The sequence below is a fragment of the Chiloscyllium punctatum genome, unplaced genomic scaffold, assembly GCF_047496795.1.
Source record: "Chiloscyllium punctatum isolate Juve2018m unplaced genomic scaffold, sChiPun1.3 scaffold_127, whole genome shotgun sequence".
NCBI lineage: Eukaryota > Metazoa > Chordata > Chondrichthyes > Orectolobiformes > Hemiscylliidae > Chiloscyllium > Chiloscyllium punctatum.
Genome location: NW_027309861.1, coordinates 422,976 through 438,129, shown reverse-complemented (window position 1 = coordinate 438,129; position 15,154 = coordinate 422,976). Strand labels below are relative to the sequence as shown.

General features: G+C 44.2%; 1 long non-coding RNA gene across 1 annotated transcript; it reads right to left on the bottom strand.

Moving 5' to 3' along the window:
• Positions 1-283: 283 nt before the first annotated feature.
• LOC140471579 (uncharacterized) lies at positions 284-14,317 on the bottom strand. The gene is made up of 3 exons (XR_011957107.1): positions 14,236-14,317; positions 10,305-10,416; positions 284-408 (listed from the first exon to the last, which is right to left on the bottom strand). It is a non-coding gene; the product is annotated as an uncharacterized lncRNA (long non-coding RNA).
• Between the last annotated feature and the right edge of the window lie 837 nt (positions 14,318-15,154).

The following is a 15,154-nucleotide window of genomic DNA, read 5'->3' as shown; positions in this document are numbered from 1 at the left end:
ATCCCAGCCAGCATTCCCAACCTCTCGACGGAGGCCTACTCTCCCCTTTGTTGTCCTGATGCTCACTAAGACAGCGCAGGCCTGGATTGATAACTCTGAACTCGCCATGCTGTCTCAGTGCAACATAAATTAAAGTAGAGGTGGTGATTGAGTCTGGGGTGTGTCTGTACTGTACTGTGCTCCCCATCCAGCACTGTATCTGTGTCATGTCCTGTTAGCGATGTTTGGAGCCCTCTCATTGCTCCCTGCTCTGTGCACTCTGAGTGATTTTACCTCACGGCAGGATTTATTGAAGACTCCACATCTCCCTTCCCTTTGTCTCTCTGGCTGACCAAACATCTTCAATGAGGTATTGGACGAGACCCCCAGCAATTGGGAGGTCTATTGAGTCAGGAACTTCCTAAATACCTAAAGGAGACAGAGAAATAGACAGAATAGAAAATTAGACTGATGCAGTGAGGGTTACACATAGAGAATGGAAATGAGCCCCACAGATATCTGGAAAATCCCACTCCATCCCTGGGTTGTGCTGTTGCATTTCTCTGGAGTGGAGAATTCTGTTGGCTCAGGATCTGGAGTAACTGGAAGAGTGGGAGGCGCTGACAGCGGCAGCAATTAGACTCACACAGTCAGGGATACCACATGGAGAGAGACTGAGTGATATCACCAGAGTGCTGCAAGACTTCAGGATCACACAATCATGTTGGAAGAACGGGTTTAGCTTCATGATGCCCTGGTATCAGTGCTCAGGGATGAGCAGCCAGTGAGCAGGCGAAGTGATGGCCGAGTGGTATTATTGCTAGAGTATGTATCCAAAACCTCAGCTAATGTTCAGGGGAAGAGGGTTTGAATCCCACCATGAGAAATGGTGGAGTTTGAAATTAATAATTTTAAAAATAGTAATTAACAATCCATAAATAAATATGAAACCATTGCTGATGTACAAAAATACCAAATACTTCTCCTTTCGAGAAGGACATCTGCTCATCATCACGTGATCTACACGACATACCCACAGCAAAGTGTTTGCCTCTCAATTACCCGCTGAAATGGCCGAGCAAGTTACTTAGCTCGAAGGCAGCTAGGGCTGGGCAAGAAAGGCTGGCCAGCCAGAGACACCCACATCCCATACCCGATTTAATAAATAATCCATTAGGATGGTCCCACTGGAACTGCACCGGAACCAGTGTCCTGGCCAATCATGTCGGTAGGTTTCTGTGACAGGGTTTTAAACTGACACAGAGGATGCTTGGACAGGGTTCAGGTGAAACGAGCTTTCCAAATGCAAAGAGAAAAGGTGAAGTATGGGAGCTGCATGGGAATGTGACTGAAGACAAACAGAAAGGAACAGGATGGGACAGAGTTTAACTACATCAGGGAATGTACATCAGGGAATAGGTCTGTGACAGGAAATATTAGGAAAGAGTAAATTATGTTTTTTTGGAATGGGATAATGTCTCTTCAACAAGGTAGATGGATTTGTGACACAGAGATAAAAGAGATTTAGACACCAGAGAGACGTGGTTACAGGGCGAACAAAAGGTGGACATAAATATTCAATGGTTCACAACCTTGTGCAAACTCAGGCAAAATGGGTAACGCTAACAATAATGGGTAACAAAGGCATTACAGAGAAAGCATTTGACCTCAGATCATGAAGTAGAGTCAGTCTGAATGTAAATTCGGGTTACTACTTGCAAAGGACACAAGCAGCAGAACAGTTTTGGCCACCGAACTGCATTCCATTGCACATCACTGCATTAAACAGGAACTCATTGGAATTTTTTAACAAACACATTGTGATAATTTTGGGAAACTTCAATATTCACATAATCTGGGACAGTCACACTGACAACAGTGATATTGGAAGAGGAGTTCAGAAAAAACTTTTTTCGGTGTTTTTTTTGAATAACAAATTGTGCAACTGGCTAGGGACATAACTATCTCAGAGCGACCGTTGCGTGATCAAACTTAGTGAATGAGTAATGTCACCTGGAGAGATCCTCAGAGAAATTGTAATAAAGTGCAGTTTAAAGAAATATAAAGTTTTAAAGTGAACCACAGAAAGGATAAGCTACAACTAGAAACAAAAACAGCCAATGACATGGGTTCGAGATGAGAACTGACCAAGGTAAACAGGCTAAACAGACTGAAATATGTGCCTGTACAAGAACAGTTTGAAGGAACAGTGTAAATCACTCAACAAAAGACCATTCCATTGAAACAGACAAAATCTCAGCAAGAAATTCCCACCAGCCCCTCATTCAGGACAAAATGGATCATATTACATTATGAGGCTTAGAAGATCACCAAAAAGTACTTAAAATCCTGAAGTGAGAGAATGTTCTAGGAGTAAGTGTTAAAGGGATTGCAAAGGGTCTGCTCGCAAAGGTTGGGCAGTGGGAAGAGGAATCAGTGTAAGGGTTTAATGTCACAAAAGGAACAGTGAGGGGTGAAGGTGCTGGAGATAGTGAGAGTGTTACAGAGAGTGGTCAGGACCTGAACGGTGTTACAAAGCCAGTCTGCATTTCTGCAGCTGGAGGGGTTTGCAGAGGTAGGGAGGGACATATGTATTTTTATTCATTCATGGGATGTCGGTGTTACTGCTAATTACACAGAGGACAGCTCAGAGTCAGCCATATTGTCGTGGGTCTGGAGTCACATGTTAGCCAGACCAAGTTAGAATGTCAGATATTCTACACAAAAGGAGGTCAGCGAACCAGATGAGTTCTTCCCACTGATCAACAATGGTTTTATGGTGGCCTGACCAATGTCTTGTACAGATACAACATGGCGTCCCAACTCCTACTGTTAATGCTCTGCCCAGTGAAGGAAACCACCCCAAACACCTTCTTCACCAGCCTGTCTATCTGTGCCACCACTTTTAAAGAACTGTGTACCTGGGTCACTGATTGACAACACGACCCAGGGCTCTAACATTAACTGGAAAAGTAACACCCAGGTGTGTTTCACCAAAATGACACAATTCACATTTATCTAATTAAACTCTATCTGCTATACTTCAGCCCACTATCCCAGCAGTACTGTTCATCCTGTTGTATCACAGATGACCTGTCCAGTTTACCACCAATTTCAGTGTCACCCAAAAAACTTATTTAATTTACTTACCAATATTCCCATCCAAACCATTTATCCAAATGACAAACAACAGTGGACCCACTCCACCGCTGGTCACATGTCTCCAGTCAGAAAAACAACATGTCTCCCATCACCCTCTGTCTCCTACCATCAAGACCAATTTTCTGTCCAGTTGACTAGCTCCTCCTGAATGCCATATCCTTTCACACTGATCTGACCTTATTACCCAGTTTACCATATGACACGTAGAACACAGAACAGTACAGAACAAGACCCTTCGGCCATGATGATATGCCAATCTTTTATCCGACCGTAAGATAAGAAAAAAGTGGCAGACAGAGTTGAGTTCAGATAAATGCGAGGTGCTGCATTTTGGGAAAGCAAATCTTAGCAGGACTTATACACTTAATGGTAAGTTTTGAGGGAGTGTTTCTGAACCAAGAGACCTTGAGGTTCAGGTTCATGGCTCCTTGAAAGTGAAGTCGCAGGTAGATAGGATAGTGAAGAAGGCGTTTGGTATGCTTTCCTTTATGGGTCAGATTATTGAGTACAGGAGTTGGGAGGTCATGTTGCGACTGTACAGCACATTAGTTAGGCCACTGTTGGAATATTGCGTGCAATTCTGGTCTCCTTACTATTGGAAAGATGTTGGGAAACTTGAAAGCGTTCAGAAAAGATTTATAAGTATGTTGGCAGGGTTGGAGGATTTGAGCTATAGGGAGAGGCTGAACTGGCTGGGGCTTTTTTCATTGGAGTGTTGGAGGCTGAGGGGTGACCTTATAGAGGTTTACAAAATTATGAAGGGCATGGATAGGATAAATAGACAAAGTCTTTTCCCTGGGGTTGGGAAGTCCATAGGTTTAGGATAAGAGGGGAAAGATATAAAAGAGACCTAAGGGGCAACTTTTTCACATAGAGGGTGGTATGTGTATGGAATGAGCTGCCAGAAGAAGAAATGGAGGCTGGTACAATTGCAACATTTAAGAGGTATTTGGATGGGTATATGAATATGAAGGGTTTGGAAGGATATGGACCAGGTGCTGGCAGGTGGGACTAGATTGGGTTGGGATATCTGATCAGCATGGACGGGTTGGACCGAAGGGTCTGTTTCCATGCTGTACGTCTCTATTACTCTAACTTCCATTCCCTTCATTTTATTATCATCCATGTGCCTATCCAGAAGTATATTAAATGTCCCTAATGCATCTAATTTTACTGCCACCGCTGGCAGTGCACTCCACATACACCACTCTATATGTAACAAACCTACCTCTGAGATCTCCCCTTAAGCATCTGCTAATCGCCAGAAAATTATAACCCCTTGTAATAACTACTTATGACAGGGTAAAAAAATCTCTCTCTATTCACCATCTATGACTCTCATCACCTTGTTCACCTCTGCCATGTCACCCCTCACCCTTCTTCACTCCAATGAGAAAAGCCTTAGCTCCCTCAACCTTTCTTCATAAGACATGTTCTCCAGTACAGACAGCATCCTGGTAAATCTCCTCTTCACCCTCTCTAAAACTTCCACATCCTTCCTGTAATGAAGGGACCAGAACTGAACACAATATTCCAACTGGGGTCTAAGCAGGGCTCTATAGAACTGCAACATAACCTCACGGCTTTAAAACTCAATTCCCAAACTAATGAAATCCCACACAATATATTCCTTCTTAACAAGCCGATCAGCTTGGGTGGCAACGTTGAGGGATCTATGGATCTGTTCCTCCACACTGCCAAGGATCCTACCATCAACCAGGAATTCTGCATTCAAATTCAATCTTCTAAAATGAATAACTTCACACTTTTCCAGATTGAACTCCATCTGCTACTTCTCAGCATCTTGTCAATGGCCCGTTGCAACCGACAACAGCCCCCCACACTATCAACCACTCCACCAACCTTTGTGTCATTGGGAAACTTACTAACCAACTCTTCCACTCACACATCCAACTTATTCATAAAATCACAGAGAGCAGAGGTCCTGTAACCTCTCCCTGCAGGAAACCACTGGGCACTGAGCTCCAGGATGAATGCTGTCCATTTATCATCATCGTCTGTTTTCTGTGTGCCAGTAATCCTGTACCCAGACAGACAGGTTTCCCTGTATCCCATGCCTCCATACTTTCTGAATGAGCCATAAAGGTGTTTCGTCACATTCTCAAAAGATTGATTAAGAATTGTCAGGCATGACCTGCCCCTTACAAAACCATGCTGACTATCTCTGATCAATCTATGGTTTCCTGTCTCTCAGAGTCTTCTCCAATAATCTGCACACCATAGACATAAGACTGACACGTGTGCAATTCCCAGGATTATCCCTATTCCCTTTCCTGAACAAGGGAATAATATTTTCCTGCCTCCAATCGTCTGGTCCAACTCCAGTGGACAGTGAGGGTGCAAAGGTCATCACCCAGGTGCGCAGCAATCCATTCCCTCGCTTCGGATAGTAACTTTGGATGCATCCAGTCTGGCTCAGTGACTTATCTTTTACAAAATTCTCAGCACATCCTCCTTAACATCCACCTGTTCACGTACATCAGCCTGTTTCACACTGTCCTAACAAATGACAAGGTCCCTCTCAGCAGTGAATACTGAGGCATAGTATTCATTAAGGACCTTGCTTACCTCCTGTGACTCCAGGCACAAGTTCCTTCCACTGTCCCTGACCGGCCCTATCCTCACTCTGGCCTTGCTCTTGTTCCTCCCATAAGTGGAGAATACCTTACGGTTTTCCTTAATCCTTCCCAACAATGCTTTATCACGTCCCCTTCTAGTTGCCCTAAGTCCAATCCACGGTTTCTTCTTGGTACCTTCAGAGAATCCCTACTGTGTGGAAATGGGCCATTTGGCCCAACACCTCCATACCAACCTTCCAAACAGTATCCAACCCAGCCCCATTCCCCCACCCTATTACTCTCCATTTGCCCTAACTACTGCGCCACACCTGCACATCCGTGAACACTATGGGTAATTTAGCATGGCTGAGTCACATAATCTGCATATCTTTGGGCTGTTGGGGGAAACCACAGCACCTGGGGGAAAAACCATGCAGACACGGGAAGAATGTGCAAACTCCCCACAGACAGTCGCCTGAGGCTGGAATCGAAATGGAGTCAGTGGTGTTATGAGGTCGCAGTGCTAACCACTGAGACACCGTGCCACCCATTGTAACTCTCTGGAGCCCTGTCTGATCCTTGCTTCCACGACCTTAAGTAAACTTTCTCCTTCCTCTTGACTAGATGCTAAAGTCCATGTGGACAACGTTGACTGCTCTGCCTTCATCTATCTTTGGCCACCTCCTCGAAGAGTCAATCCGGTTTGTGAAACGTAATTTTCCAATCACAAAGCCCTGCTGACCATCTCAAATCAGCCCTTGCCTTTGTAAATGTAAGGAGCTCCTTTCTCTCAGAATCTCCTCCAACAACTTCCCCATCACTGGGCTCACTGGGATGTAATTTCCTGGCTTTTCCCTGCAGCCCTTAAGTGATGGAACAGCATTCACCGCCCTCCAGTCTTCCAACACCTCATTGTGTCTGTGGATCATATAAATATCTCTGTTAGAGACACTGCAATCTCTTCCCTAGCTTCCCACAATATTCTAGGATCGACCTAATGAGCTGCTGAGGATTGATCTACCTTTATTTGTTTTAAGATTCCAGCACTTTCTCTTCTCTGGTGAGGATTCTTTCCAAGACATCACTATTTACTTCCTCAAGTTCCCGAGCTTCCATGTCTTTCGCCACAGTAAACACTGACAAAGATTATTTTGTCTAATATCTCACCCATCTCCTCTGGTTCCACACATGGGCGACCTTATGGATCTTTAAGAGGCTCTATTCTCTACCAAGTTACTCTTTAGCCCTTATTGAAACTTGCGTAAAGGCTTCTGAGAATTGAAATACATCATATCCCCCGTACCACGACACCTTGCTACGCCATTACAATTCTGCCACAAATTCACACCAACAAATTAAATTCAACAGGCTCAAAAACAAATTCTCTTTAAATCAATTGGCTTTCTAAGTGGCCAGTTATTGTATATTGACATATCATTTCTAACAATTTCAGTTTGCTCCTGACTTATTGTTAGGCTAACACTATTTGGTTTCAGACTGACAGCAGAAAGGGTTGAGGGAGTTCTTGTTTATCAATCTGAAAAAGGTAGCTCACAGGGTCAGCAGGTAATAAAGAAGGCAAATCAAATGCTGACATTTATTACAGAGGGAATGGAGCCTAAAAATAGGCAGGTCTAGCTAAAACTATGCAAGGTACAAGTCAGACCACACCTCGAATATTATGAACAGTGTGAGTGCCCGGAGGAAAGATATTGTTGCATTGGAGGCAGTCCAGAGAAGGTTCACTCGGCTGATCCTGGGAATGGAGGGATTTTCTAATGAGAAGAGGTGGAGTATGTTGAGGTTGAACCCATTGAAGTTTAGATAATGAGAGAGAAATGGAATGAAACATCCAAGATTCTGAGGGAGTCTGATCGGGCAGATGCTGGGAAGTTAGTAAATAGAACAGTAGAGCACAGCAACAGGCCCTTCGGCCCACCACGTCAATGCTGTCCAATGTACTATTCTAACTCATACCATCTGCTTGCACATGGATCTAGATCCCTCTATTCTCTGCCTGTTCATGTTTCTGTCTAAATCCCACTTCAAACCTTTACTCACATTTCTGCTTCTACGACCTCCCTCGGTAACATCCACTCTACGTGAAAAAAACTTGTCTCACACATCTCATTTAAACTTCCTCTTTCTCACCTTTAACATATGCGCTCCAGTATTTGAAACTTACACATTGGAAAAGAGATTCTGACTGTCTACATTATTTATCCCTGTTCCAAATGTTATATTCCTGTACCTGGTCACCTGTCAGCCTCTGATAGTCTCACAAAACAATCCAACTTTGTTTAATTTGCTCTTACACCAAACACACCCTTAAAAACCCTAATACTGGCAACATGCTGATAAAACCCTTTTGCACCCTCTCCAAAGCCTCCCCATCCTCCCTATTATGTGGAGATGAGACCTGCACACAGTACTCCAACTGTGGCCAAACAAATGTTTTATAGAAATACAGCATCAGATGCAAACCACTATACTCAACATTGTGACTGATGAAGGCTAGTACTCCATTTGCTTTCTTTCCCATCCGAAACACTTCTGTTGCCATTTTCTGGGAGTTACTGACTTGCACCAAAATTCTTCTGTGTATCAATATCCCTCAGTATACTAATGATCTTTTTGAATTTGACATCATCTCACACTTGTCCAGATTAACTCAATTTGCCATTTCTGTCTATCTCTCCAACTGTTCTGTAAACTCCTGCAGATGTTAATGAATCAGCGAAACAAAGGTTTTGTGGAAAAGGCAGGAAAGTAGAGTTGAACAGTATCAGATCAGCCATGATCTGATTGAAGGACAGAGCATACTCGATGGAATGGCCTCATTCCCCTGCTACATCTCATGGTCTGAGCACAAACTCAATATATCCTGCATAATATTATGGGTCTCTGCTCACAAAACTCCGTTATAATGGGATTATTGGATATTTATTAGTACACAGCATTTGATCTACAAATATGATATGATGTTATAGAAAACCATCTTACATACAATCCAGGATTCTATCCATCACAGCACTGATAGTCAGTGCTGTATCAGTCGGCATGGAGACCACTGTCACACACAGTTACTGTACTGCCCTTGCCATAAGTACATTCAGTGTCCTGACTGTAACCATATTGACATTCCCATCACTGGTTGGTGCTTACAAAAGAATTCCTGCTAACGGTTGCTGCTGTTTGCTTATTCTCAGCTCCACTTTTGATATTCAGATCCACATTACTTTCTCATCAATGCATTAAACTCATCATTCCTTCACAAGTTGTTGGCGTTTTTCCTAGTCTGCCTATTGGGACTAGATTGGGTTGGGATAGCTGGTCAGCATGGATGGGTTGGACCTAAGGGTCGGTTTCCATGCTGCACATCTCTCTGACTCTATAACTCTGTCCCAACAACCCTTCAGTTTTCACTTCCCAGTGATGGTCATTCTGCAGCTAAATCTCCGAAATGACAGTTCCATCATATCTGATCACTGTCATTCCTTCTCCCTTATGGCGAATACAGGGAGTCATTCCTCAGTAGTGGGGGGTTGAACAGATGGGTAGAGATTACAGAGATAGGAAGGCTTACAGGGGCTCGAGGATGTTAAGAGTTAAACAAAGTTACATCTGGTCAAGAATGTTCATGGGACAAAGGGGTTTGAGGATTGGAGGCATTTACAGAGATAATGTAGCTGGATTAGATTCTGGAGATAGAGATAAGGGTGGATGTAGGGAGAGGCAGGCAGTTTGAGAGGCACAGACGGGGAGTGTTTCCGGGAGAAGTGTATTGTGAATACTAACAGAGATATGGAAGATTGTCGTGACTGAAGAAGTTTACAGTTATAAGAAGGCTTCTCGGTTCTGAAGGTTACAGAGATCAGAAGGCAATGGAGAATGCCAGGTTACTTGGTTGGAGACAGTTACACAGATGGGGAGGGTTGCACAAACTGAAAGAGGTCCCTGTGGTCGGGAGGGGTATGCTGTCGGGAATGAGGGTGAAATTTAACAAGATAAAGGTCAAAGAATTGGAGAAGGATTAGGAGATTACAAATTTTTCACAGCTAAGGAAGGGTTGTAGGAGCAGGAGAAGAATACATAGGTAGGGACGGATGGAGAGGTTAAAGACAAATACATTGACATGGAGGGTGGTATTGGTGGGAAAAGCTCAGAGGGATAGACAAGGCTGTCAGGGTTTACAGGGATGAAGGAATTTAGTATCTACTGCAGAAGGTTAGGGATTAGGGTGTTAGGGACTGGAGAACCTGACAGAGACAGAGACAGAGACAGAGACACAGAGAATGATGTGGACTAGAGGAGATTTCAAACAGAGGAAGGATTATCGGGACTGGAGAATATTACACAGATCACTAAAACAGCATGGGCCAGGTTTGATGCCTGCAATCCGCTATGCTGTCGCATTGAGGAGCAGTACAGCAGAGGTGAAAGCAGGATCCTCACAAGATGGTGGAAATGAGGCCTAGAATGTTGCTGTTCCTTGACCAGCTCTGTATCTATGTCCGGTCTTCCAAGTCTGAATATAGAAGTCTACTACCTCCACCCTGTGCTGTTTACTGTGAGCGATCTTACCGGCTGCAGGAATTACTGAAGGATCCAGATCTCCCTCTCCATCTCTGTCTGGCTGACCAACCAGTTTCAATGAGGTGATGGATGAGACAGGAGTTAGGAACATCTTGAGGACCTGCATGTGACAGAAATAGACAGAATGGGAAAGTAGACTGATGCAATGAGGATAACACATGCAGAATGGCGCTGAGTCCAGCAGAGATCTCGATAATCCCATCCCTTGCCTGTGCTGCTGCATCTCTCTGGAATGGACAATTCTGTTGACTCAGGATCTCAGACCATCTTTAAGAGGGAGAAATGCTGACAGAGGCAGTAAATAGACCGACACAGCGAGGGGCACCACATGGAGACGTACTGAGTGACAGCACATGATTAGATTTTGTATTAACAGGGAATTGATTGAATTTGTAACAAAGACACTGGGATAATTGTGAGGGGATTCAACCTTCCTATCTCATCATCTCTTTGGCAGTGGTTAACAGATGAGGCTGACTCTCTCCCACTCTCAGTGGGGGTGGGGGAGTCTGGAGTTGGCTGTACAGACCGATGTGGCCTTCCACAGACTCTGTTACACTTGAGGCAGAAGGTGGACATTGAAAGGGGGTTGGTGAGGCGTTGATATGACAGCGCGCTCCTTGTGCTGTTTTCTCCTGGATTCCCGTTTTCCCCACAGTAAGTCTCGAGGTGCTCGACACCTTCCCAATGCTCCTTCCCCCTTCAGACGGTCTTGGCCGATTTGATTAAGAGATGAAAAAGAACCGATCAATTCTGAAGTAACCAACATTTAGAAATGTGGAGGAGTGCAGGAGGAAGAGAAAACATTGTCAGTGTTTAATTAGAGTAGCGGAACAGGGAGAATTGAAGGTGCTGGAGGTGGTGAGAGTGTTACAGAGAGGGGCAAAGGCCTGAACAACGTTACAAAGCCAGTACGGATTGCTGCAGCCAGAGCTGTTTGCAAAGGTAGGGATAGACATATGTATTTTTCATTGATTCATTCACGGCCTAAGGATGTCACCGGTTGGTCCAGCATACATTACACTACTGCTAATTGCCCAGAGGCAGCTCAGAGTCAGCCATATTGCTGTGGGACTGGAGTCACATGTGAGCCAGACCAGGTAAGAATGTCAGATATCCCTCCCTAAAGGACATACGTGAACAAGTTGATTTTTTCCAGATAATCCACAATGTTTATACAGAGGCCTCACTAATGTCCTGTACAGATACACCATGACATCCCAACTCCTACTCTCAATGCTCTGCCCAATGAAGGGTAACCCTCCCAAACGCCTGCTTCACCAGCCTGTCTACTCGTGATGCTACTTTCAAAAAACTGTGTACCTGCATCCCTGGGTCACTGATTGACAATGGTACCCAGGGCCCGAACATTAATTGTACAAGTCCAGCCTGATCTGCTTTACCACACTACAACATCTTGCATTTCTCCACCTGTTATTCCTAACCTCACTGGTCCAACAGTACTCTTGATCCATTGTACTCTTCGATAATCCTCTTCACTGTCCACTTTATCACCAATTTCAGTCTCACTCACAAACTTGCTAACCATGACTCCTATATTATCATCCAAATTGTTTATATAAATGATGCACAACAGTGACCCAGCACCGAACCCTATCGCACACCGTTGGTCAAAAGCCTGCAGTTTGAGCAGAAACCCTCTATGAGCATGTTCTGTCTCCTACCGTCAATCCTGTTTTGTATCCAGTTGGTGAGCACTCCCTGGTTATGTCTGATCTAAACTTACTAACCAGTCTGCCATGCAGAAACTTGTCAAAGGCCTTGCTAAAATTCATGTGGACATCATGAACTGCTCTGCTTTGACCTCTCACTTGTCTACCTCCACACTCAGGTTTGAAACATGATTCCCCATGCACAAAGCCATGCTGATGATCGTTAATCTGTCCTTACCTTTCCAAATGCACGATGATCGTTTCTCTCAGAATCTCCTCCAACAACTTACCACCCTTGCCATCAGTCTCACTGGTCTGTAGTGGCTGTTGATGATGCAAATATCTCTGGGAGGGGCCCTCTAATTTCCTTCCTCGCTTCTCACAAGGCGCTGGGATACATCTGATCATGTCCCAAGGTTTTATCTAACTTTTAGCATTTTAAGACATCCAGCACCTCCTGTTCTCCGATGTGCACTCTTTCCAAGACATCACTATGTATTTCCCAAGTTCCCGAGCTTCCATGTCTTTATCCACAGTAAATCCGAATGCAAAATATTTGTTCAGTATCTCACCCATCAGCAGTGATTCCACACAGACAGCTTCATTGATCTTTCAGGGGCCCTATTCTCTCACGAGCTAAGTTTTAGCCCTTGTTGAAACTTGTCAAAATGCTTCTGAAATTTCAAATATCCCTCCACCGCAACTAGCCTCCCCCACCCTTATCTATTCTGCATTTATGGTCACACCAAAATATAGAATACAACAGATTTAAAAATATTCCCCTTTTATAAAATCATACATCTCCTATTGTTTCTAAACATCCAGTTATCATTTATTGTCATATCCTTTATAACACATTCCAGCACGTTCCCAACTTACTGTCAAACTAACACCGTTTGGTTTCAGACTGACTGCACAAAGGATTTTGGGAATCCTTGTGAATCAATCTGAAAAAGGGAGCTTACAGGATCAGCAGGTAATCGAGAAGGCAAAGGGAATGGAGTTGAAATATAGGGAGGGCTTGCTAAAACGATGCAAAGTACAAGTCAGACCACACCTAGATTATATTGAACAGTATGCGTGCCCTAAGGAAAGACATTCTTGTATTAGAGGCAGGCCAGGGAAGGTTCGCTCGGCTGAGCCTGGAGATGGCAGGATTTTCCAATGAGAAGAGGTGGAGTAGATTGACCTTGAACCTATTGGGATTTTGAAGAATGGGAGAGAAATTGAATGAAACATCCAGGATTGTGAGGGGCTTTGACAGGGTGGATGCCATGAAGTTAGAAACTAGAACAGTACAGCACAGTAATAGGCCCTTCGGCCCACCATGACTGTGCTGACCATTGTGCTATACTAAACTAATCCCATCTGCCTGCACATGGGCGATATCCCTCTATTCTCGGCCTGTTCATGTTTCTGTCTAAATGCCCTTCAAAACTTTACTCTCGTTGCCACCTCTCCCACCTCCTGAGCAGCTTCTACCCTCTCGGTAAAGACAACTGGTCTCATTCATCTCACTTAAAACTTCTCACTCTCCCTTAAACCGAGGTACCCTAGTATTTGATATTTCTACATTGGAAGGAGGATTCCAACTATCCACACTATTCACGCCTCTTCTAATGCTATATGTACCAGGTCACCCCTCAGTGTCCGATACTCTCGCAAAACAATCCAACTGCGTCCAACCTCCTTACAGTAAACACATTCTCATCCAGGCAACATTCTGCCAACCCTCTGTTGCACGCTCCCCAAAACCTCCACATCCTTCCTGTGGTGTGTCGATGAGAACGACACGCAACCTTCCAAACATGGCCGAATGAAGTTTCATTCAGTCACAACATGACATGCAAACGTCTGTACTCAATACTGTGACCAATGAAGGGAAACCTACCATACTCCTCCTTTACCACCACATCCTGTTGTGTTGTTATTTTGAGGGAGCTATGGATTTGCATCCAAGGTCATCTGTTTACCAATGTTTCCAAGTAGTCAATTAGTGTACTTCTCTCTTCCATTTGACTTCATAAATGCATCACTTCACACCTGCCCCGATGAAATTCAATTTGCCACATCTCTGCCCAGCGTTCCAGCTGATCTACACACTGCTGCAACCTTTAACACTCTTCCTCACTATCCACAATTCCCCTAACTATCTCTAATCATTACGTGCCTTTCCAAATGTCGTCTGCAAAATTACTAATCAAACTGCTCACCTATCATCTGAATCACAGATATAAATTACTCACAGACATCGCAGCACTGATCCTTGTGAAACAGCATTGGCCACAGACGTCCAATCAGAAATTCACCACTCCACATGCCTCTGTCTACTATCACCAAGAAAATATTGCATCCAACTTAACAACGAGCATGGATTGTGATTTGATCATCCAGATCCCCCTTGCTATTTGGAAGCTGTCCATTCAAAATGATTCTATATTTTGATTAAATACAGATTAAATTGGCTGTCTCACTAATGCGCTGACTGCGTCCTTTCTTCACAACAAAACAGGACCTTGTTTGGTTTTCTGCTAATCCTGCCTAAATCCCTACAATCCCTCAATAATCACATTGCTGTCATGATCATTCTGCAGCCACACCTCCTCAATAACAGTTCAATCATATCTGTTATCTTCAGTTAATGCTGTCATTCCATCTGCCTTGTTGAAAATGCATGGCATGTGTCACCGAGAGAGGGCCTTTGAGGGATGGTTAGAGGTCATAGAGTGGGAGAGATGTTTGGGGGCGCGACAATGTTGCAGGGTTGTACATAGTTACAGTTGCTACAGAATGTCCGCAGGAGAAAAGTTTTTATTGTTTGGAGAAAGTTAGAGAGATAAAGTGTCTTTGATTAGACTTCAGAGATAGGGATGTAATTGATTAGATTAGATTACTTACAGTGTGGAAACAGGCCCTTCGGCCCAACAAGTCCACACCGCCCCGCCAAAGCGTAACTCACCCATACTCCTACATTTACCCCTTACCTAACACTACGGGCAATTTAGCATGGCCAATTCACCTGACCTGCACATCTTTGTACTGTGGGTGGAAACCGGAGCACCCGGAGGAAACCCACGCAGACACGAGGAGAATGCGCAAACTCCACACAGTCAGTCGCCTGAGGCGGGAATGGAACCCGGGTCTCTGGCGCTGTGAGGCAGCAGT